This window comes from Macaca fascicularis, chromosome 11 (assembly GCF_037993035.2).
Source record: "Macaca fascicularis isolate 582-1 chromosome 11, T2T-MFA8v1.1".
Classification (NCBI taxonomy): domain Eukaryota; kingdom Metazoa; phylum Chordata; class Mammalia; order Primates; family Cercopithecidae; genus Macaca; species Macaca fascicularis.
The window spans coordinates 68,795,099-68,821,344 of record NC_088385.1 but is presented as its reverse complement, the minus strand read 5'-3'; the positions used below and the strand labels follow the sequence as shown (position 1 = coordinate 68,821,344).

At 38.4% G+C, this 26,246-nt stretch overlaps 1 protein-coding gene across 5 annotated transcripts in view; it reads left to right on the top strand.

Annotated features, from left to right (window-relative positions):
* The window catches only part of TAFA2 (TAFA chemokine like family member 2), a 510,015-nt gene that overhangs the window by 310,678 nt on the left and 173,091 nt on the right, over nt 1-26,246 (top strand). Inside the window, exon 2 of one of the 5 annotated variants that reach the window (XM_065524509.2) lies at nt 11,395-11,463. The exons of the other annotated variants lie outside the window; for them this stretch is intronic. The gene's annotated coding sequence lies outside the window, so the exon portion shown is untranslated. The remainder of the gene's footprint in view (nt 1-11,394; nt 11,464-26,246) is intronic. 5 annotated transcript variants of the gene reach the window in all.

The window sequence follows — 26,246 nt, the reverse complement described above, 5'->3', positions numbered from 1 at the left end:
ATGTGGGCAATAATTACCCTTTAATAAACCAGGGAATTCTGTTTACCAGAATATCACTCTTCTGTTAACAAGAACATTAAGTATTATGGGATAATTGCGTTCATGTACAAATATCACCAGGACTTCAGGTAAGTGACAGATGACTGCATGATACTGAGAGAAATGTTTTAAGGATATTATATCTATTTTAAAAAAATTGTCTTTACTGTTTGTCTTTGTGCTCCCCAAAAGGCAGCACTGTCTCTTTGCTGCTGAACTGCATTTATAACTGTATTAGTGAATACCTGATTTATATTTTGGAGTAGATCCAATGCAAATATCCACATTAATGCAACACATGCAAAAGTCAAGAGGTCCAAAGGTTGGTTCCCACAGCAACTGACCTTTGTTTCTCTGGAGTTTGGCAGTATTTACTTTCACTTTGTATTAGCAAAACTTTTATATTTAATGATGTACGTTATGGCACAGTTATGAGAAATGTTATTTAGGAATGTCTAATTTGTATTTAGAAAAACCTCAACTTTTGAGGTGTTGTAACTATTTTATACTTCCCATATTCATGAAAAATAAAGGGAACTAGGAACGTAAAAGAGAACGTGAATAATTTGTTCCTAAATGATTATCTAACAATCATTCATTTAGCTATCAAAATGTCTTGAAACAACTAATTTTGAATATGTCTATATTTGTTTATGTACGTATGTAATAGCGGGGTAATTTTGCACAAACTAAAACATAGAAAAAATATTTGATTATAAGTGGAATATTTTTATGTACGTGTAGTTTTGGAGTTGTTTATTAAATTTGAAACCAACAGACACCACACTCATATTCACTATGTTCTTTCTGTTAAAATGGAAGAGTTGTCTCCACTGCTATTCAAAGCCAACCCATCCATCATGGTCTGGATCTTATTCCTTCTCATGAACTTTCGTCTTGCCATTCTTGCCTCTCACTCCTGAATCTTCCACTTCTCCCTCTCTACCAGATCATTCCCATTACACACACACATTGTCCTGTATCTCCCCAGCCCTAGGTGTTCCCATAGCTGCTACCCAGTTTTTGTTCTCCCTTTCATAGCAAAGCTTATTGGAAGAGGTTTGTATATTCATTGTATTCACTTCTTTATCTCTTTATCTCACTCTAGAGGGTCTTCTGTTCCTCCCACTTTCCTCCCACTTCACTGTAGCTGCTGTTTTCAAGGTCACCAAGGCTTGCTTGCATGCTGCCAAGTGTAATGGTTACTTGTTTAAGCTCATCCTATTCAACCCCTAAGCTGTAGTCAAAACTTTGAACTCAGTTGAGCATTTCCTTCTTGGGATACCTTCTTTCTGTTAGTCTCTGTGAAACCATATTCTTCTGACTGGCACCTCCTTCTCAGTCTCGTCTGCTACCTCTTTTTTCCTCTGTTCCACCTTTAAAGTTAGGAGTGTTTTAGACCTTGGGTCTTCTCTATTTATAATCTCACTCAGAGTTATGATTGCCTAGATTGTTGGGAAACAAACATATAGCATTCTAAGTCAAATTTGAATTTCAGATTTTGTAACTGCAAACATGTTCATATTTTATATATATACACATTTATTTATTTACTTATTCATTCTATAAGCTATCAGGACATACTTTATTATTTATCAAGATAGAGTCTCACTCTGTCACCTAGGCTGGAGTGCAGTGGCACAATCTCGTCTCACTGCAACCTCTGCTGCTTGGGTTCAAGCGATTCTCATGCCTCAACCTCCCAAGTAGCTGGGACTACAGGTGCATGCCACCATGCCTGGCTAATACTTTTGTATTTTTAGTAGAGATGGGGTTTTGCCATGTGGGCCAGGCTGGTCTCAAACTCCTGACCTCAAGGTGTGTCAACCTCAGCCTCCCAAAGTGCTGGGATTACAGGCATGAGCCACCATGCCCGGCCAGGATATACTTTAGTATAGGTATGTCCTATGCAATGTTTTGGACATACTTATATTAAATAATTGTTCATTGCTTTGGAAATTCAAATTTGACTGGATGTCTTATATTTTAGCTGGCACCCCTGCCCTGAGTGAACTCATTCACATACATGGTGTTAAATACAATCTGTGTGCTCTAGAAGGTACTTCTCCCTAAGCTTCGGGTTTGTGTTCCCAACTTCTTATGTAACATCTTGGACATCTGTCTTCTCAAACTTAATATGTCCCAAAGACAATTAACTCATTTCCACTTTTTCTCCCTCGTAGTAATGACACCAATATTCATCTAGTTTTTTAAACCAAATATCTTGACTATGTCCTAGGTTCCTGTCCTCTTTGCTACCCTCTCATCAAATCTCTGACCAAGTTCTAAGGTCTGTATATCCAAAGTATATCACACGTATGTCTACTTTTCTTCATCTCTACTGATAGCTTTGTAGGTCAGGCCATCATCATAACTTGCTTGGACTGTGGCCCGAGCATCCTAGATGTTCCCCCTACTTCTACTACATTTACCCCCTACAACTCTATGCAGCAGCACATTTTAATGTGTTCTTTAAAAAACATAGATCATTTCAATTGCCTGGTTGTTTCAAAGCCCTCTCCACTTTCACTTTCCAGTGGCTTCCTACTGCACTTTCTTTCCCAGTTCTTTCTCATGGCCAACAGGCTTCTGTGGACTGACTCCTGCCAGGATCACTCTACTGACTCATACATACTGCCCCTCCCACACTGCCTTCTCTCTATTTCACTATTTCTATTCCTTTTATTTTGCCCATAATATGCTTATATGCTCCCCTACCTTCCTCCTCCTTCTCCTCCTCCTACTCCACCTTCTTTTTCTTTCCTTTTTTTCTTTTTCTTTTTTTTTTTTTGGATGGAGTTTTTCTCTTGTTGCCCAGGCTGGAGTGCAATGGCATGATCTCAGCTCATTGCAACCTCCACCTCCTGGGTTCAAGCGATTCTCCTGCCTCAGCCTCCTGAGTAGCTGGGATTACAGGCATGTGCCTCCACGCCCAGCTAATTTTTTGTATTTTTAATAGAGGCGGGATTTCTCCATGTTGGTCAGGCTGGTCTTGAACTCCTGACTTCAAAGGATCCGCCCACCTCAGCCTCCCAAATTGTTGGGATTACAGGCATGAGCCACTGCGCCCAGCCCTTCTTTTTCTTCTGATTTTGATTCTTCTTTTGATTCTGCTGCTTCTGCTTCTGTTTCTTCTGCTCCTGCTGCTGCTGCTTCTGCTGCTTCTGCTTCTCCTGCTTCTGCTGCTTCTTTTCTTCTTCCTCACAGCTGGTTTATTTGGCTAAATCTTTCTCACCCTCAATCTAATGTTTTAGACCCCCCAAGCACTGATCAATACTTAAAATTGTCACATTGGTTTATTTAGGTATTCATTTATTTTCTACTTTCTGGAACATAAATTCCATGACAGAGGGACTATGTTACTTCTGTTAATTACTTTATTTACAGCTCTAGAAATAGAACACAGTAGGTACTCAATACATATTTCTTGACATTCGAATTAGTGATTTTCTAAAACAGATCTGTGCTACTATATAGCAAGAAAATTCCAGGATATAACCCCTTTTTGGATCAGAAAATAGATACAAAATGAAAATATTTCCACTGCTTTTTTCCTCCCACTGGCACTTATGCTATAATGTTGAGGAGGATACATTGGTGAAAAAACAGCAATCAGCACCAAGGAAAACACTGAAAATGGTTTCATCTGCTGGAGGGAGTTGACTCTGTCCCTGGGGAGAAGTCTGGCATATTATAGCCAGTCAGGATCCTGCAATGGATTGTCTTTCAAAGTCAAAATTTAACCTGTCAAGAGGTAGAGAAAATGATTTGTAGCCTAAAGAGATGGCAGATTAATATTTCTGAAAAACTGTGCACTAAACCCCCTATGGCTACTTATTTGTTCTACTATTAAGACCTGCCTCCCTCTGGTATAGGAAATGCTTTACACAAAACAGCACATTTGCTTTTTATATAGACGTTTCCCTTGCCCCAAGATGGGGTTTCCCAGTGAGGTGTAACATTCATTAGCCCCTTTGGACAATCCAGCCTGCTGAAACAGACCTGTGTCTTTATCTCACAGCTGCATTCAGAGTCAGAATGCACTGGGTGACTGGGGGAAGCTGTGATGTATGAAGCAGAAAGAAGATTGATTTTTCACAAGGTACCTTGTACCTGGAGTAATGAGAGTGGCAAATTACTTGTTCACTGAGCAGACATGACAGGAATGTCGTAGAGTAAATTTATATTTATGCAAACACAGTGGGGTCACACGAGTGGGAATCCACAAAGTGACCTTATCTCTGGAAGATATCTCTTTAAATCGCCAGTTCGCACTGGGAAGCCCACACTCAGCAAAGGCAGCAAAGGCTGCCTAAAACCCAAATCTTCTAATGAATAATGTAATGCTCATGGTACAGTAAGAAATAGGATAAATTGTGGTGCCATTTTAAAATGAGAGTCTTCAACTCACAGGCTATTTTTGGTGTTCATCTTGGATTTTGTGGCAGTGGAACATAAAATATCTACTTTAATAGAGTAAAAGAAATGGAGTGATTTATCCTAGTCATTGTGGGCCTTTAGAACCTCTCATTTGGTAATAGAAAAAGTCAGTGGTTGATGGGGAAGTGGATAATTTTTCTATGTGTAGGCAGTCCAATGCATAGAGAACACACAAGTGTCTCAGAATATTTGGGGCAGACAAAACAATTTAAAAAGCCTCTAAATGACAGAAGGATATGGCAGTAGTATTCGGCAAAAAACATTTCAACATTCCCAACGTAACGGCTGACACAATTCACTCTCAAAAGCACTGCTGATGCTTTTAGCTGTAAACTATTAAAAGAATATTAAAATAATAATTTTGTTCTATTAATGAACGTAAAAGTTTGCTGATTTTAGCAAGTAGTCTTGGATTTAGAACAATTCTTTCCTGCTTGACATCCATTTGTTGATTATTCATCACTCATTTTTTGAGAACCCAGTTTGTGTCTGGAACTATGTTAAATGCAAGGTAGAGAGCCAAGAAACCAGCCAGCTTCTGAGGGAGGTCATTCCTAGTAAGCCAGATTGTAAGGTAAAATACATCTAGAGAAAATAAACCCTGTTAAATCTAGTGGTGCAGACTGAGCCATGGGGAACAAGGAAGAACACATTTTAAGAGAGGTGTTATTTGCCCATGTTTGCCCTTTTGATCTTCTCCTTCAGAATCTTGACCGCAGTACTCAATAGGGTCAGCTTAGTCTAGATATCCATAAAAAACAATGGTGACACTCTTTAACTTGCTACCTTATGAGACAACAGAAAGTGTATAATGCTTTATGTGTGTCATGGACCTTCCTAAGTGCATCATGTGTGTTAGCTAAATCAATAATCGTGTTACTTCTATTGGGTAGAGTCCAGCATTATGTCCACTCTGTAGATGGGAGATGAATGAAGGGGGAGTTGTGGTAACTTTCCTAAGGTCACTCAGATAGTTAGCAATCAAGGCCAGCCCATTGCTGCTGGAAACACAGTCTCCAACCACCCCAGGGGAGTTTAGCCTCCAATGGAGAGGGGTAAGATTAGAAAAGCTTTTGTTGAAAATAACTGAGTCAACCTTTTGGAATAAGAAATGGGCTCTGAAATTCACCATGAAATAAACTAATATATGTTTATAATAGACCAGAACTGAGGTATTCATTTCTGGGACCTATTCACTAACAATCTGGCAATGACCACATGCAGTCTACTCTGAAATTCTCTTCCTTTAGATTGTTTTGATCCTCCTTTGTGTTCACAACTTTTGGCCTCCTACCTGTATGTGTTGGATTGTTGCATCCTTGCTTGAGGACACTAATTTTTATTCAAAAAGTATTTTTATCTACTTGATCTTTTAAGTGCACCCTCTCACTGAATTTTTCAGAGTACATGCTTTAAAAGCTTTGCAAAATGTGAGTTGTTATCCTTGGAAACTTGTTATCCTTGTTTTGCCCACTTTCTCTGTAGGAGAATGTGGCTATGATTGCTTCCTTCTGGTTTGAGTGTTTTGTGGGTTTTTTTTTTTTTTTTTTTTTTTTGCCATGTGGTATGTTCTTTAAGGTACAGTTAAGATTTGAATTTACTTTCAGTGGGATGGGTCCTCAGTATTACTGGAGCTAATGAGCTTCTCCCTTTGCCAGAAACATGGATCCTCCAGGCTCTAATCACTTAGGGACATTCTGGTTTCATCATAGCATCTTCATGACCATTGTGTAGGCTACACTCATAATAGAAATTAGCTCATACTTGTGTTTTCTGTATGTCAGGCATTATTCTAAGTGCTTTATCTGTCTTAACTAATTTTGTAATAAGGCTAACCCTACTAGGTAGGAAGCATTATTTTCTACATTTAACAGATAAAAAACATCCATGTAGGTAATAAGCTGTCAAGGTAGACCTAGTACTCCAGACTTCCCTGCCAAACAGTTACTGATGTATTGGAATCAAATTCAGCTTGTCCTGGGGAAAGACAGATAAGTCTTCTTGAAAGAATTAATAGTGAATTTCAATATGGGACTGATTTCCCTACTTGGTCTTCTCTGTGACTCTTATTATTTTTTAGATATGTCAGCCCACCGAGTTAATATACATCTACTAGTTGAGCATTTATTATGAGCAGGTCCTGCTGTAAGCACTTTATATGTTTTAACACATTTCATCCTCAAAACCCTTTGAAAAAGCATTATGATTTTCCTCATTTCATAGTTGAATAAATTGAGGCACTTGTTAATTTTGCCCAATGGCCCAAAGTTGGTAAATGTCAAAGCTGGGTTTGAGTCCAGGAAGTTGGATTCCCAAGTTTTCCATTATTCAGTACTATCATTACATCATCAATTATAAGTTGGTTATAATTATAGCTGAATTATGCCAATAGCCCACCAATTCATGAACCATACTATCCTTAAGATGTATTGTTAGCTCTTACAGGAGCTAACAATATAAGACAACAAAAGTCAAAAACCAATCCTTTTGTTAATGTACATCTCTTTCAATTAGACTATAAGCCCTTAGAGATCAACTCCAGCAAGTGGACACAGATGTGGACCACTGGGACCCACACGAGGACTTGTCACTGTGAGGGCCCAGTGCTGGAATCAGGCCTAACTTGTGTTCTGAGGATCCATTCTGGTAGGCAAAGCATGGCGTTTAGGGATAAGGCAAAAGCAATATAGCCCACAGCATTCTTATGGAGGGCAGGAGGGATACAAGTGGGAAATCAGTGTGAATAAACATTGTCCAGAGGTAGCAAAGAGCAGGACTAAGTTTCAGGAACAGCATTCCATGGGGGAGTGGCGGTGGGGGCGGCAGGGGGGTGGTGTAGCAAGAACAAAGTGAGATCTTTTACGGGTACCCAAGAAAAGGAGTCAGGTCTGGGAAAATGGTAGAAGCTCAATTTTTAGAACTGGTGCAACACATTAGAGCCAGACTGACAAATGTGATATAACTCCCATGGTAATGGGTCAGGTGTCCTTAAAGTTTTTATTCTGAATTCTAGGTTTGCATCTAATGACAAGAGGGAGGTCTGAGCCTAAAAGAGGAGAAGACAACCTCTGGCTTTGGTAAAAATGCTTTCTTTTGTACAAAGGGAGGCCTTACCCAAAGCATAGCCTGTTAACCAATTATTTGACATAACTATGGGGGTTATTTCTAGAGTTGAGTGCGTGCCATTGACTGTACACTCTATTTTCCTTTCTGATTAGTTCTTGTGATGGAGTGAAGATAGTACCCTTAGACATGCTGTCTAATGTGCACAGGAATAAAAAATCTGAAAGGAGAAGAGAATCATTTTTCTCCTATTCCATCTTTCTTGGAGGATCTATCATAGTATTCTCTTTAATCAGAAAGTGGAATGAAGTCTGTTCAGACATGATGGAATACCCACACTCACGTCACTGGCGTGAATGGAGGAAAAGAGCTATGCTATGCTTTTAAGTTCTAATAGCAGAGAACTTCAAATTATTTCTGTTTATCATTGGGGACCATTATGCAGTTTTCCAGCAGACCGTTGCCTTCTGAATTATATTTTAATGCAGTCATCAGTTTTCATTCTTCACACCTTCACACAGAAAGAGTTAGTCCAGAATCAGGCAAACAGCAAAGGTGAACTGAGGTAGAGGACACGTGCTCCCCAGATGGCCCACAAATTGGATAGTATCCCAAAGTAGATTAAAACTTAATTGTATTATCATCTACATTTGATGTTTGTACAGTATGGTGTCAGCAGATGGTGTCAAGGGTTCTGTGAACTTGATTATTTTTATACAATTCTCAGTATGGAAGGTGTAGGACTGTGTTAGATAAATGAAAAAGGAACGAAGCTGCTGTGCACCCTGGCACTATGTCATTCTTCTCCCTTTGTGCAAAAGAGCAACTATTGTGAATGCCAAGATCTCTTTCTCTATTCTTTATCTGACACATAGCATGCCCACTAGTATTGATGTAGGATGATATGCTAGAAGGAACAAGAGATTTGTAATCAGAGGACCTGGATATGGGTCTTAAAGTTGTCCCTTTTGGGTGTGTTCTGACTGGGCAAGTCACTTCACCCCTCTAAGCCTCAGTTCTCTTATTTTTATAATATGGGTAAAAACATCTTATTCACCATATTGAATTATGACTGTGAAAATATTTCTTCCATTTGAAAGAGGTTTGTAAAAATAAGAAACTATAAATTTAGATGCTTCCTACAGTAGAAACAAAGAAGTTTATTTAGCAAGTATTGTCTTACTTCAGTTAAGAAATTTGGCTGAATTTTAGTAATGGAATGGAGTGAAAAACTGATAAAAGAAGGCAGGGTTCCACATTTGAAATGCTTTTGTTTTTCTTTTTTATTTAGCTTAGATATTAATTATCTTTTAACTTCTTTTTTCTTTTTCTGTCCTTCAAATTATTCTTCATTCTCTTATTATAACCCTCTTCATCATAGTACAAACATATTGTATAGTAGTTTTAAGTCACTGCGTATTAGTAGCAGAGAGAACATATTTTTGTCATGCTTTCTTTTGTATTTATATGGAATACCATAGTCATTCATAAATGGTATAGTGAAGTCTTTCTGAAACAAGTTATAAACTCTGTACTTTATTGATACAAATCTTTCCATTTAGCATCTCAAGTTTTTAAGATAGCTTGATTAAAGATAAATTCTGGGAAATGCAATGCATCTAATTTTGAGAGAGGCATTCATCAGTGTCCTACTAAAAGAAAGCGACTACAAATGTTTGAAACTGAAATCTTCAGAGTTTTCTTTTCCATTTATGTTAACTGGAAATGGTAGTGGTGTCATATGAGCTACTATCAAATATATTGCCCAAAGAGCTTGTTGACTGGCTTTCTTTGGAGGCGTTTGATCATCAAATGATGAAAAGTGTTTGTATAGATTTTACATGTTTAGGCTGATGTCTTTTGCAGTCCCCCAGTACCTCGCTGATACCTACTACATTAAGGGAAAACACTTCTATGTGGCTGTCAGCATCCTAAATATTCTGGGTCAGCTCCATCGTTTTAAGTTTACCTCTTATTCCTCCACTTAATTCACTTTAGCGTGGAGCCAAATGAGATTACTTGCCATTCATACTCTTTGTATGTTCCACATTCCATGTCTTTCCCCAGTGTGCTCTTTTGGCTTACCATTGCTTTCTTCATATCTCTGTATATTAAAATCTTACCAATATGTTAAGGTTTAGTTCAACTATTTCCTACTTCAGATCAAGGTTCAGCATTTATTGAGGACATACTTAGTATAAGAAATAGAGTACTTCGCATATGTTATCTAATGCAACCACCAAAACTGTGGAGTAACTGGTGTTCAGAAAAATCTGTTCATTCAATCGTGAGTTTTTCCAACTCAAGGATTTGAGAAGGTCAGAATATTGGTAGTTTTCTGGGGTTTTTTTTTTTTATTTCATAGATAGAAAGACTGAGTTAAAGTAATTTGCTTCATTTCATAGAACCAGATTTACATCATTAGACTCAAACTTGGAGTTTTGACTGCTGGCCTAGTGCTTTGCCTTATTGGTCAAAATTTCATGAGGGCACCTTTTTATTCCTTAAATTTGGTATCTCTTTCTAAGCAACTCTAATCCCTTCTTCAATATTCATACATCATTCTCTTACTTACATGAGCTCACAAATCTTTTATTCTTCTATTACAAGTCCTTTGAAGGAAGCAAGAAACTGGAGCTTGCTGACCTATCCCTTACAGGGTCCACTGTGGGGCCTTGCATAAAATAAGAACTTAGTAATAGCTATTTTGGATGAATATATCGTATTTCCACAAATCAAACTTTGAGTGAGCAGCTGCATTTTCCTTATGTTTGCATGCTAGCAAGTGTGTCTGTGGTGACTAATAATTACTATATTTCAATGACACATGTATAGTAAATAATGCCTTTACTCTGTGGTTTCAGGCTAAGTGCCTTTTTGAATTTAATTAAGATAATGCCATTATATTCTTTTCTTTATGAAAATTAATGAAAAACAATACATTATCACAAACTCGTAATCTACTTATTAGCTGAAAGATGATTTTTTTTTGTTTACTATGTTATCATGAAGCCCCAAATTAAAAATTTACAGCTGTAATCAGATTATGGGCTCCATGTGTGCAGGAAACGACCTTGTCATTTTCACAGCTATATTGCCAGTGTTTAAAGTAACAGTAGATGTTTAATAATGTTTGTTAAATGATCAGTTAGGTTGTCATTTCATTGGAGGATGAACCTTTGGGGGTAGATATTTTTAAGATTAAAACTTGAGAGATACATTTATATAGGTTATTTCTTTTAATCATTGCAACAACCTTGTGAGGTAGTTAAGGCAAGCCATATTACCTTTATTGTACAAAATGATCAACTGAGGCTCAGAGGAATTAAATGATTCTAGAAATCATCTACCTAAACAGGTGACCAAGTCTTGAATCCAAGTATTCTTACTCCAAATCCTGCATTCTTTCTGTGTTACCATGTAGTAAGTAGAAGATATAAATATAGCATAGAGTATTTGCAAGGAAATAAAGTGAGGCAGTTTTTAAGGTGTTTTCTGGAAAGTTATATGTAATACATTGGAGTGAATTTGACATTTGAAAGACGATACCAAAAAAGAAGCAATGGTACTGATCTTGGTGAAAGACTCTGAATTTGAGCCAGTTCTGAATTGTCTTTTAAGCCTTACACTAAGAGAAAAACTAAGCACAGCCATTTTATTCTCCTTTTACTCCCTTTGCCTCCATTTCTCAGCTTATCTGAACCATAAGCTATTTAAGGCTTCAGAATTTTACCAAAGTCTTCTAAATATCCTTTTGTCCTCTTCCCACCCGCCCCCCTGACAATCAACTGGAAAAAAAAACAGCTGACTTATTTGGTATTTTTTACCTTGTGCTTTATTGTTTTCTTCCAGTGTTTTTCTCCCGACGCCAAAGTGCAGATGCTGTGATTGCTACTTCTAGCTCAAGACATCTGTTTTTCAGTAGGTCCTTTTCTTTCTTTCATTCCCAATTATAATCTTTTATGTGCCACTGCTAAAGTATAGAGTAGAAACATCAGATCCTGTCCTTACAAGAATAAATACTCTGTTTTTAGCCTCTGTTTTAGCTTCTGGATTCTCCCATGGAAGGCGAACTTAGTTTTTAAGTTGGATTGGTACATTAAACATCTTCAAATCTAAGGACTTTAAAGCACTCTTATAAGCACAGTTATTTCATATAATGGCACTCATTTGAAGTCCATAAGTCTAGGCAAAATTTTCAATGTGGGTAAATAAGAAGTACAGGGAAGATAACCGAGATTTTTTTTTTTTTTGTCTTCATATGCTCTCTTCTTGCTTTTTTTTTTTTTTCTGATTCAAGTCAGAGTTGACACAGTCCATGAGTAGAAAGTGGTACCTACTCAGAAATAAGATAGCTTAGAACTGAAGCCACGCCCTGGTTGCCCACAGGCTGTATTTGACATGCAGAATGTTCTTTAAAATGAGATTAATTGATAACATTTAAAAATGATGAATTTCAGATATGATTCTGGATTTCTGGCTCCTGAAGGAAAATGGGAGGGTGGGGGTGGTATGAGGCTCTCCTTCCCATGTGTCTTCAATTGGCTGAAGCTGAAAGTGTCCTGGAGGTGAACTGGACAGTGAGATGATTGAGCCCTTACTTCACTGACTGGCCTGTATGGCTCCTACTGGACCCATCATATATTTGTAGTCAATTTTTTCTGTACAGTCATAAGCCACATACAATGTTTTGGCCACTGATGAACTGTACATACAGTGGTGGTCCCATAAGATTTAATATGCTATTTTTACTGTACCTTTTCTATGTAATTAGATATGCTCAGATACACAAATACCATTGTGTTACAGTTGCCTACAAGTTTGTGGCCTAGGAGCAATAGATTATCCCACACAGCCTAGGTGTGTAGCAGGTTACACAAACCGTATGGGTTTGTGTCAGTGCACTCTATGAGGTTCACATGTTAAAATTGCCCAATGATGCATTTCTCAGAATGTATCCTGATTATTGAGAAATGGATAACTGTATATATAATATTATATTGTCAAATAATCAGCTAAATTTATTTCTAGCCATGTATAATTCCTCTCTTGTTTAGCATTTAAAGGCATCTTTTTTCATAGGCCGAGAAAAAAAAATTAGTAGGAATTATTTTAACATATTCTATTTTGTATTATGGAAATAAGACATTAGAATCGTTTTCATTATCAAACTTTTTTTTTTTATTTTTGACAGTTGGCAGAGCTCGCTGAGGGTTTATTTTGGGAAAAAAGTGAATTGTTTTGTAGCTGGAGGTATGGGGAAGGGGGGTCCCCCTGGCAGTAAACTCCCCCCGCAGGTGGGCTGAGGGCTAGCGCTGAGCCTCACGTGGGTCTCCTGTTGCCTGTGCTCTCCTGCACAGCAGCCTCTCTCACTGGCTCTGGGGCAGCTGCAGTGGGGGTAGGGTGGGAGGGGCTACCGTGGCCGTTCACTCCGGCAGGACTTCAGAGGATTCAGACACTAGCTTCTCATCGCGGGTCTCGATCTTCACAACCACAGCCCTGGTGGAGCTGGTGCCGCTGAAGTAGCTGGAGCCCCCTACAGAGCCAAAGCTGGAGCTCAGGCATAGCTAAGGAGAGGGCTTGTGAGGCCCCCATAGGCCGAGCTGAGCCCTCCTGCATAGTCACTGGTGGTCTTCGAGTAGATACTCATGTTCTGCATCCTAGACTCTAGCCAGCTCTCTTCGCCCTCCAGCAGCTTCTTGTAGGTGGCAATCTTGATATCCAGGGTCAGCTTGACATTCATCAGCTCCTGGTATACACGCAGCTGCTACGCCATGGCCTGCTTCGCCCGCTGCAGGGTGGCCTCCAGCTCGGACAGCTTGGTGTTGGCATCCTTATGGCCAGCTCCCCGAGCTGCTCAACATCTGTGATGGCGGCTTCCAGGGAAGCCCTCTGGCCTTTGAGGCCCTCGGAGCCAGCTGACGTTCTGGTTCATCTCGGAGATCTCAGTCTTTGTACGCGGCAGGTTATCCCTGTGCGTCCCGGCCAGCGTCTGCAGCTCCTCATACTTGATCTGGGTACGTGCTCTCAGCCTCAGTCCATCTGCAGTTGGCGATCTCCTCCTACTGGGCCTTGACCTCAGCGATGATGTTGTCCATGTCCAGGGAGCGGCTGCTGTCCACAGACAGCACCATAAACGTGTCGGAGATCAGGGAAGGAAGCTCCCTGATCTCCTCTTCATACAGCTGCCTGAGGAAGTTGATCTCACCAGTCAGGCCTTCCAGGCAAGACTCCAGCTCTACCTTGTTCATGTAAACTTCATCGCATCCTTCTCTATGAGGACAAATTCATTCTCCATCTCTGTATGCTTATTGATCTCATCATGGTACTTGTTCCTGAAGTCCTCCACCAGCTCCTGTGTGTTGCCAAGCTCCACCTCCAGCCACAGCTTCTCCTGGCCCAGTCTCCAGCTGCAGCCTCAGCTTGTTGAAGTAGCTCTGGAACATTGTCCATGTTGCTCTGAGCCAACTTCTGCTGCTGCAGGAGGCTCCGCTTGACCTCCAGTATCTTGTTTTGCTGCTCTAGGAACCGTACCTTGTTGATGAAGGAGGCAAACTTGTTTTGAAGGTCTTGATCTGCTTCTCCTCCTGGGTGTGCAGGGCCTGGCTTGGATGTTGGGGTCCACCTCCAGGTTAAGGGGGCTCAGCAGGCTCTGGTTGACCATGACAGCAGTGATCCCTCCCATACTGCTGGCCCCACCAAAGCCTCTGCCCAGGCCACCCTGGAAGCTGCTGCTGCCCACTTGGGAAAAGCTTGAGGAGGTGATGGGGGCACCAGGCCACTCATGTAGGAGTGGCTGCTGAAGGCCCAGGGGTCAGAGGTGGACACCTTATGGGACTTCTAGGTCACATTGATGGACATAGTGGAGGCAGGAGTGGAAGTAGGTGGGCCCCAAACAGGCGGAGATTTGAGAAGGAGTGGAGAAGCTGCTGCTTCTTCATTATCAGACTCTTAATGAAAAGAACTTTGGACCTGAAGCTGGAAGAACTTTTTAAACATTTTTTTTGAGACAGGGTCTTGCTATGTTGCCCAGGCTGGAGTGCAGTGGTGCCATCACATTTCCCTGCAGACTCCAACTTCCGTCTCAAGTGATCCTCATGCTTCAGCCTCCCAAAGCATTGAGCCACAGCATGAACCACTGTGCCTGGTGGATAACTGGTTTTGAGTTCTGGCTGTGCTACTTACTAACTTTGACTTTGAACAAGTCACTTACCTTCTCTCAGCCTGCTCCCTCATCTCTGCAAGAGGGATGATTCCATCTGCCAGCCTCATGATCATGTGAACCAACGATGATCACAGATGTAAAAGTTCTTAGTATACCATATGGCATTATGCAAAAGTAAGATACTTTGTGGGGAAATAGAGCTATAGTGTATGGTTTGTCAAGGAGCTTAGCTTCTATTTACAGATACAAGACTTACATGTAATATAAACAACAATTGAAAGTATTCTACTGCCTACAAGAGGTAGAGACATTAAATGTTATTGGACATAAGAAAATGTGTATGATCATGCAGAGTAACCAAACTCAAAATTAAAAGGACATATGTAGTGTTTCTTCCATCTATTTATTTATTCAACACATATTTATTCTGCACACACTCTGTGATAAGAAACATCATAAATGCTGGAAGTAAAGTAGTGAAATAGAAGGCATAGGTTTGTGCTCTTATAGTCAATTGTATTCTAGTAGGGGGAGAGAGAGACAATAAACAAGTAAGCAAATAGGTTAATACTATTTCAAATACTGTTCAGTGCCACGAAGAAAATAAATGTAGGTTATATGGTAGAGCCAATGAGCAGAACTGTTCCCATTATGACTCTTGCCATTTTATGTGTTTTTCTTCATTTTTATTGTTGTAAAATAGACATAACATAAAGTTTACCATTGTAGCCATTTTTTGTACAATTCAGCCGCATTAAGTATGTTCACAATGTTGTATATTACTGCTATGTATTCCAGAACTCTTTTAAAAATCATCCTGTACAAAAACTCTATATTCATTAAATAGTAACTCTCCATTTCCCCCTCCCTTCAGCTCCTAGTAATCTCTATTCTACTTTCTGTCACAATGAATTTGACTCTTCTAGGTACCTCTCATGTACGTAGAATCACACAGTATTTGTACTTTTGTGTCTGGCTTATTTCACTTAACGTGTTTCCAAGTTCATCTATGTTGTAATTTCTTTTTAAGGCTGAATAATATTCCATTGTGTGTGTATATATATGTATATGTGTGTGTGTGTGTATATATATATATCTATATCACAATTTGTTTATCCATTCACCCTATTACCTAATTTAGTATGATTTTGTAATAAGTCTAATTTGTAGACTACTATACAGTTTACAAAGTACTCTCATGTCCATTGTACATTACAAGAAGAGTGGTAACTCAGGGATTACTGGTTAAATTGTTGCTAAACTGTAGCGATATCTGGCACTTGTTTTGTGTAGTATTCTACCTGATGTGTCCTGAATCCTTGTTCCTAGCAATTGAAGTAATGGGATATAAATCGAGAAGAAATTAGGTCGGTAGGTTTTCAGCCAATTTGAAATGACGATGGCTGTAGTTTGGACTAGTTCTTCATATCCCTGTAATATAGGGCTTTCCTCAGGGTGTTCTTTGGAGAATTTTTTGAAACTAGACCCAGGTAATAGGCTTCCACCACCACCTTGGGGCATAATTTCACAATAGAATACATCTTACCATTGGGAAAATTTCTCAAGATTGCACACTTAACCACTTGACTGCTGCTTTGCCATATGATTGCATACTGTAGGAAAATACCTGCATCATGACTGAGGAAGCCAAATTCATCCATAAGGAAAATGTTAGGAGTGGAACAAAGCAGCTGATGGCAAATAGAAGTTAGAGTAGTGTATATTATGTGATTGATTTTATTCATGAAAGGAAAGAGTAAAGAAGTGAGATTCTAAAAGGCACTGAAATCTTATTGCAAAAAGAACAAGTCAGAAAGCAATATGTTATAGAGGCTTACTGTCGACTGAGGTTTGTAGCACAGAGTGGTTGCTTCTTTGATTCCTAATCAGTTGAGTTCTCAGTTGCTTAAGCTGTTAGCTGAAAGCTGAGGATGGTACTTTGTTATATTAAAATCTGATAATGTTCTACCTTTCCCTCAAAGACAGCTCATTGAAATATATGAAGTAATGTACAACTATCAAACACATATAAGGAGTGTGAATAGAATGTGGTGATAAAAGTGTGTGGGTCCTAGCATCACTGTCTCTTCCATTGTGCTTTGTGACGTTGCTGTGCTCGGGGATTTAATGCTAGTGCACATAATTGTCCAAAAATGTTGCTTCAACTATTATTCTCAGAGAGCAGTGTGAATTCAGGTGAACTTGATTAAACATTCTATTCTTGGACTCTTTCCTTTTGGTTTCTTTTGAGAACAGAGAATAGCATTCTTTTTGACACGTAACTGCTATCTTTTTTTTTTTTAACGCTTTGTTTGTTTTTATAATTTTTGATGGTATGGTTGAAATATGTTGATGTTGGTGCTTTAGAAGGGATGGTTATATGAGCAGAGGCCTTCAGATGTGAAACTTTAGCTCTTCAGTTCACTTACCTTTGAGAACAATCTGTGTTGAGGGGGAGTTTCCATGTTGCAATGGTTTGCTGGTAAAGCTGTTTTTCTCTCTGAATGTGTGCTGTTAACTAGCTAGTGCTTGCTGGCATATTGACCATACTGGATGGTTAAATGCATAAAATGGAGAGTCCTTCATATATGTAGGTGTTACCATGGTGAGAATAAATGTTCTTGGACCACAAACTTTATGCTAACAAAGAACTCTTAAAGATGGTTGTCGTTGTTCTCACTCATTCTTTCACTCGTTTGCCAGCATGCAGGAGAAAGAGCTGAGGTGAAGTGGATTTCTTCCGTGCCTCATTTCCCAAGAGAACAGGTACACCAGAACAAAAGGAGTAAAAGTCTTAACTAGTCCCAATGATAATAGAGTGAAGAAATATTTAGAACTGGTTCCATTACCATAGCTTATTTGCATTGATAAAAGTCTTATTATTTGCATGATAAAAGTCTTATTAAAAAAGAAAGAAAATATTTTATTATGAATATTATATACAGAACTTAGATGCGATGTGCAGAGTTATCTCTTTTTACCATATATAATCACAAAATTAAATATAAGGCTAGTGATTTAGCCATCCATAAGAGGCTACATATAATTGGAAGTTTTCTTTCTTATTCCATATAATGGTGCTCCACCTAACATTTGTGAAATGTAGTCATCTCCAGATCATGCAGGAGTGGAAGCTTTGTGGGTTGTTTACAGATCTACAAATCATCTGCTTGTCTCCTACCACTTGCTTTAATTCATGTTGTGACATAGTGTCATTGTATTAAGAGGGTAGGAGAAGGTAATCCAAATTTTTCTAATTGTTAGTACTTTTGTCTGAAGTTTTTGTAGGAGAAGAGGGCAAATATAAAACAAGGTTTTGTGTTGTCTAGATTCAGTTATCCAGCCCTCTCCTTTACAAACATCATCATGATTTTGTGGACACATGCATTTCATATTAAATTGCAAAAATTAGATTTATTTTCAATTTAGTAGCTTTAATACATTTTACATTTTAGCTTGATTAGACTCAAATTTTTGATGGCTTATTTTTTGATATATGCATATCTTGTTACAGTGGTTCAGTATGAAATCTCACTTTTGGTCATACTATATAATCGCACCGTATTTTCCTTAATTTTTTTCTTTGGGAAAAACAGATTTGGACCCTGGAGGAGATAGATAATAATATAAAACAATAAGCAATTGATAAGGAGAGGAGTACTGAATACAAAACAGAAATGCGGAGAAAGAATGTAGTTTAGGATTATGACTGAAATGGAAAGAGATATGAAATTTAAATGTGATGGATGCACCTTCCTCAAACTATCTACAGCCACTGAGAGGAGTAAAATGCCTCAACAGGGCGTGTGAGAATGAAAGACATACAGTTAGCTTTATCTCTTTTGTGCTCATTCTTTACAACATATGTAGTAATATTTATACATTCATTACATACATACATTACAATATTATATGTAATATTATTTATACGTTCTCTGTGTGTGCATTGAGACTCGATGTTAAGTAAAGCTGACATATTTATTTGACTATTATTTGTTGGAATCCAGGATCACGTTTGGTTTTTCTGACTTATAAGCCCATGCTCTGGGAGAAGGACCTTTGAAGAAACAGTAACACCTCTGATTTTTCACATCTTTAAGTTCAAACTCTCCCATGATTTCTTGTTTATTCTAATGACATTTCTGTTTGAAAAAAATAGACGACATTCCCATTTTATAGATAGAAAGGAGGGCAAGTGATTCACTTGTAATAATAGATGCAAGGTGATGTAGCTTAGCCTTGATCATTTCAGGTGTCTTTCTAGGGCTCTGAAGAATCTTAAATGATTGCTTTATCTTTGCCTTACAGCATTGTTTTCTGTTTTGGATGTTAGAGCTTGGCGCCTTGGAATATTGTGTTTCTAGAGAAATCATTTAAATGATAATACATTTCTCTTCTATATCATTTCAATCTGTGGGTGGTAAAGGTATTTGCACAAATCCAACAATTTGGCTATACACGGCTAGGCATAAAGCAATAGTGCTCCTGAGTTTTTGTACCCACCAAAATTGCAGTATTGTGGGTAAATGAATGAAAGTATAAAATCTGGGTGAAGGAAGCAGATACTTGTGGTTCTTAAATGAGGCTTGTGTTTGCTGCCAGGAAATCCTTAGAAACCAATGCAGCTTTCTTGGCTAAATCTCCAGGGTTGACTTCTTTAGTGAATAGAATTAAGAGCTGGATTCATTACAAAACACTGATATATCAAACGTAATGAACATTTTAAAACAAGTGTTTCAATTCAGACGAAGTTTAGAAACTGATTTAGGTTCCAAAGTCTGTGTTTTGAAGTTGTTTAAGAAAATATGACCTAATTCGGCAAATCATATGACTAGCTTGTGAAAATATAACTCCATAAACTTTTGATAATAATTTACAATATAGAAAATGTAAATACTAGTTCTTCAATAGGAATGTTCTGACTCACATAATGTGCCTAGTGAATGTGGCTTAAAATACCATCATGTGGTGATACTTGATATATGATGTGAAGTGAAAAGAAAAACTGCAGTAATTAAAATGATTAAAATCAACCACCTTGATTTCTGGATGATTTAACACACAACATACATGATTACATGTATGAGTTAATCTCCTAATTTTATACTATATACCCTTTATATATACAACTTACATATGAGTCTCTTGTGCTTTAATATTTAATCTCTGTCAATATCGATGGCACCATCCACCTCAAAGACAATTGCTATTTCAGTAACAACTTGAATATTCTATATACAGGCAGAGTATTATACAATTCTACTCAGGTTAGACACGATTTTGGATAAAAACAGCAATGTAGTCAAACTTGTAGCTCTCGATGTCCTATTTAGTAGGATATTAGTATTAATCTGTTTGTAAGAACAAAGAAGGGTTTAGTTTTGAAGGATACATTACATTTCTATAAAAATAAGGAAACTAAAGGAATAATAGCAATAATAAATTATACCTGTAGAATGCTTTACATTGACAGAACTGTCACGTATTTTTTGACTTCATTTGAAAATTAAGTTTCATAATCTACGCTCACTTTGGTATCTTTAACTACTCCCTTTCTTTTGGCTCTGTTATCTTGTTTAAATCTCTCTAGCCACCACTCCATCTTTACTTCCCTTCTCTGTGTGTTTCTTGAAAGAGTAATCTAGTCTTTGTTTCCATTTCCTCATCTCCCACTCATTCTTCTCACTTCTTGTATCACTCCACCAATATGTACCGTTCTTCACATCTCCATTTCTAGTTGTTGAATATAAGGAAAGTATGTTTTTTAAATTAAAAGAAGTAATAAAACTTCTCTATTAAAAAAGTCATCTCTTTTGTTCTGATTATAAAATATACCTATTTCTTCATTCTACATCTCTTGATGTTCCATGATCCAGGTGAGGTTTTATGTGCTAGAGCAGTGACTTGTAGGCAGGATCTTTGCTCTCATGCAAATTACATTTTAATGGGAAAAGGGAGAAAATAGACACTTATAGAATTGTATAAAGTAGTGAATAGAATAATTTTAGATTAGAATAAATAGAGAAAATGCTGTAGCCTATTTGGAGAGAGAGAGAGAGAGAGAGAGAGAGAGAGAAACTGCAGGGTGGGTCTCTCTGAACTCTGGAGGGCAGGATGGTCATAATAACCTCTGTGGAGGTGATTATGAAAAGCAGACCACTACAGAGACAGGTAAGAGAACCTTCATGGCAGAATTAACATTTAGTGTAAGGTCTAGAATCAGCTTAGTAGGGGGGATAGTGGGAGGGCCAGTGTGCCTGAAGCATAGGGAACCTGGGGTAGAGGGATGTGAAATGAAGTCAGAGTGGTTGAGAGGGAAGGTGATGTTGTTTCTTTTTTCTCCAGTAAGAGATATATATTTTATTCTCATTTCAATGAGTAGGTAAATTCCGGGATTTTAAGCAAGGCATAGGGCCAGTGGGGTAATGTGATTTGATTTATATTTTATAATGATCATTCTGGTTCCTATGAGGAGAAAGGGTGCGTGACTAATCTACTCAGCATTCTGCCCTAAGGGTGAATTTTGTTTCGAGATTTGTCTGTTAAGGTCCATGCCATTGTAACTAGTTAACACTAGGTTTGTCCGATATTTAGATTAATGCAAAGAATTTTCCTAAAAAGACAAAAAATATATTCCCTTATGTGATCTCTGTTTCCACAGAAGTGTCTTAGGCTCAAGGAGAGGCCAGGTGGTTGGATTCTAACCTCCACTTCTATCTTTTTAATACATCTCCTTTATACTATCTCCTTTATTCCTCCCTTTTTTCCTTCCAGGTTTTTGTTTATATACCAGTTAAACTTACTTTCTCTTTTCATGGGGAAATGATTTTTCTCACAGCATAACAGTTTTTATTTCTTGCTTTTTAACAATTAAATGATTTTTTTTTTGAGATGGGGTCTTGCTCTGTTGCCCAGGCTGGAGTGCAGTGGCAAGATCTAGGCTCACTGCAAGCTCTGCCTCCTAGGTTCAGACCATTCTCTTGCCTCAGTCTCCCGAGTAGCTGGCACTGCAGGCACCTGCCACCATGCCTGGCTAAGTTTTTGCATTTTTATTGGAGATGGGGTTTCACCGTGCTAGCCAGGATGGTCTCGATCTCCTGACATTGTGATCTGCCTGCCTCAGCGTCCTGAAGTGCTGGGATTACAGGCGTGAGCCACTGCACCCGGCCAGTTAAATGTACTTTTAACATTAGTGGGATGAGAAGTGTTTCAAATAATCCAAAAGTCTAAACTTCAGTGTACATAAGTGAAATATGTAACAGAAGAGAAGAGTGGGAGAAAGTCCAGGAGATTTAATTGTCAGTCCTCCACTTTGACAACTTCTCACTTCAACATCCTTCACTGCCAAGGTTACCATTTCTCAATTTCCTCGTTTCCCTTGTGCTCCTTGCAAGCTGCTGCTGCTGCCAGGGAGGGATTTCAAGGTTTCCTCTTCTATGTGTATTTTTCTTCAGTTTCCAGTTTCTTTTCACTGTTTTTGCTGTTGCAAAATTCACTTAAAATTTGCCATTTTCACAAATGAATGTGACAGCTCTAAACGGTGTTGGAGCCCAGGACCACATTCAGTATTTCTGTAGTGGTAAATTTTATACTGAGACCTGGTTGTTAGCAAATAGAGAAAGAAGGCAATGTCCCTTCTTTTGTGCTGTCATGCAAGGTAAAGAAGAAATGTACATTCAGCTTTTTTCCTTTAGGTGTTTTTCTGTGGTATTGTACCTTTGTCAGAAATCCTTGATCACTCTATTGTGCTTCACTTTGTTCAAACTTGATTGTTATTTAAAAATCAGAATAAAACACATTCAAGATTGGGTTTCATTTTTCTCTTTTCCTCCTCAGTTTGCTCTGTCTTGCTGCACACTGCCCCCTCATTCTTTTTCACTTCCTGTTTGTCATCTAGAGAGCTGGCACATACTTCATTCCTCCTCATGTTAACCACAATGCAACATATTTGGCTGTAAGGCACCACCAACATTCAATAAGTACTTATTTACCAGCTATTAACCTGGACTTTGGATGAGCCCTACAGATTCACAAATGTATGGGACACAGTTGCTGTCTTTAGGAATCTTATATGAGAATAATGGTTGAATATAAGTAGGTGGATTATAATATGCTATGGCAAGTGACTGTTGTGCAGAAAGAAGGGAACTCAACATGGTCTTGAATAAATCCTATAGGAGGAATTCTAACCTGCCCCATGACTAGTGAGTAGAAGTTACCCGTTTTGAAGAGTGGGTGGGAATGGAGGGAATAGCTAACATATTTCAAGTGGCATGGGGGTTAAGATTTAGCTGGAAGTCATTGGAGAAATTTTCTAGGGTTAAAAATAGACTATGAGTGTGTGTGGAGAGAAAGATGGGACAAAATGGCATAAAATGAGATTAGAGACATAACGAAAGAATCAAAGCTTAAAAAGAATTCTGCTGCAGGATTTTTATACTCTACTAAGAATGATGGTCTTCTGTTCTGAGCAGAGAAGGGAATCATGCTAAGATTTTAAGCAAGTATGTTTCACGCTCATAGAGACATATTTGGCTATAGCATAGAGAATGCGTTACATTCAGTCAACAATATTTATCAGGCACTTACTAAATACTGCAAATATAATTGTGAAAAAGACAGACATAGGAGGGCAATTTGGTGGCAAATGTCCAGTTAGGATGCTGTGGCCAGTGAGAAAGTTTGGTGGTCTGAATTGCGGTGTTGCAGTAGTAATACATATACGAATATACATTTAAGAGATATTCTGGAGATAGTATTGACAGAACACGGTAATTAACTGGACAGGAGTGAGGGTGTTATGAAAAGGAGAAAATACCAGTCCTTACAGCCTTCCAAATGTTGACATGCATTCTCCTTTCTTTCCTTGCTTTGACAGGCTGTGACTTTGTGGGTGTTTCTGTTTCCATATGTCTAGTTATCAGTTTGACCAGCTGTCAGTTCTGTCATACCATTGGGTGGGTGCACAATGGTATGGAAAAATGATGGGTCATTGCCCTTGTAGCAGAGGCCATGTGCTAAGGAGAAGCTATTATCAAGAATTATGCTAAGCAGCTCTTCCTGTCAGATGAGTTTTGCTGTTCATTCTGTTATGTGATATACAGTACAATAAGGTTGCAGGGATTAGACGCAGAGGGGAGTCAGGACCGTTGAAAAAATGTAGAAAAAAAGAGAAGATTCTTAAAACAAATAGCAAGAGTGCTGAGAGAGGAAACAAAGGCAATAGAATGGAAGATTTAAAAAGACATTTGGTTTACTGAGAATAAGTTCCAAACCAGGTGATTGTTATAGCTCAATATTTCTCTGAGAGGCTTCCCGGGGACACTAGTGTGCTCTGTTACACTGTGGAGGAGGTTCCTGGAAAATGTTTCTAAAAAGGCATATTTGGCAATATGCCTCTTGTTAAAAACATCTAGTTAAATTGGTTGAACTCAGAATGTTACAAATGTATTTCCCCCCTTTATTTTTCACTAATACTTTAATAACAATCTGTGGAACTGGTGCCTCACAGAATGAATTTAGGAAAACGCTAGTCTGACTGAGTAATGATTATAGTAATGGTTAGCATTTATTGAGCATTTATTATTTGCTATGCATAGTGTTAAACCTTTTACACAGACTATCTCATTTAATCTTCATACCAACAACACTGTTAGGTAGATATTATTATCTTCATCTTACTGACAATGAGAATAATCTGAATTATTAAGTAATTTGTTCAAAGTCACATAGTCAGCAGGAAGCCTAGTTTTAAACCCAAACAGTCTGATTTAAAAGCTCAAATACCTATCTTCTTGTGCATTATCGTTGCCATGTCATGAGGCTAAGGTCCACGGAGAGTTTACAGCTGTTGGTGCTACTGAAACTCCCTTCAATCATCTCATGAATGGACTGGCCTCCCAAACACTCAAGGATCAAACATACACATATGACTCATTATTCTCTAATATCATAGCCATCGAATCCGTAGTACGTGCTTGTCAGTGGGCCAAGAATTTCACATACATTATCCCATGCTACAGTAGAAGAAACTGAAGCAGGAGATCCAGAAATTTGCAGGAGAAATTGAAGCAGGAGATCCAAAAAAAGTAAAGTTGGGTAAAGGCCACATCATTAGAAGCCATTCAAGTTTGGACTCAAACCCCGGCATTCTGACTTAGAAGTTCATGTTTTTATTCTTACAATATTGCTATCTAAACATTTGAACTAATCCCTACAACCTCCCCAAGCTAAGAAATGTTAGCATATATCTATATTAAAATACATAATATATAATTTATTTTTTCATGCATTTAGTCATCCATGAAAAAATGTCAAGGACTCCTCTTTGAAACTATATAGCCGCCCGTTCTACCTTTGAGTCACATTTTTGGAGATAGAATGTTTTGGAGGTAAAAATGTACAAAAAAGGGTAACCTAGACTGTACAAGAGGAAAAGGAATCAGGCTACATCAGGAAGTGACCCCCGGAAATTGCTTTAAAAGCAGGGCATGCAAGTATCTACAGGTCAAGCACAGTAGAGTTCAGTATAGGTTCTGAATCGAAAAGGCACAGGGTGACAGGCATATATTTAATCTCCCTCATAAATAAATGGAGATGGACTTGATTTCATATCAGTTTTGCTTATCACTTGGTGATTTATTATTATTATTATTATACTTTAAGTTCTAGGGTACAAGTGCACAACGTGCAGGTTTGTCACATATGTATACATGTGCCATGTTGGTGTGCTGCACCCATTAACTCGTCATTTACATTAGGTATATCTCCTAGTGCTATCCCTCCCCCATCCCCCCTCCCCACAATAGGCCCCCGTGTGTGATGTTCACCTTCCTGTGTCCAGGTGATCTCATTGTTCAATTCCCACCTATGAGTGAGGACATGCGGTGTTTGGTTTTCTGTTCTTGCAATAGTTTGCTGAGAATGATGGTTTCCAGCTGCATCCATGTCCCTACAAAGGACACAAACTCATCCTTTTTTATGGCTGCATAGTATTCCATGGTGTATATGTGCCACATTTTCTTAATCCAATCTGTCACTGATGGACATTTGGGTTGATTCCAAGTCTTTCCTATTGTGAACAGTGCTGCAATAAACATTTGTGTGCATGTGTCTTTATAGAAGCATGATTTATAATCCTTTGGGTATGTCTCCAGTAATAGGATGGCTGGGTCAAATGGTATTTCTAGTTCTAGATCCTTTAGGAATCGCCACACTGTTTTCCACAATGGTGGAACTAGTTTACAGTCCCACCAACAGTGTAAAAGTGTTCCTATTTCTCCACATCCTCTCCAGCACATGTTGTTTCCTGATTTTTTTAATGATTGCCATTCTAACTGGTGTGAGATGGTATCTCATTGTGGTTTTGATTTGCATTTCTCTGATGGTGAGTGATGATGAGTATTTTTTCATGTGTCTGTTGGCTGCATAAATGTCTTCTTTTGAGAAGTGTCTGTTCATATCCTTTGCTCACTTTTTGATGGGGTTGTTTGCTTTTTTCTTGTAAATTTGTTTGAGTTCTTTGTAGGTTCTGGATATT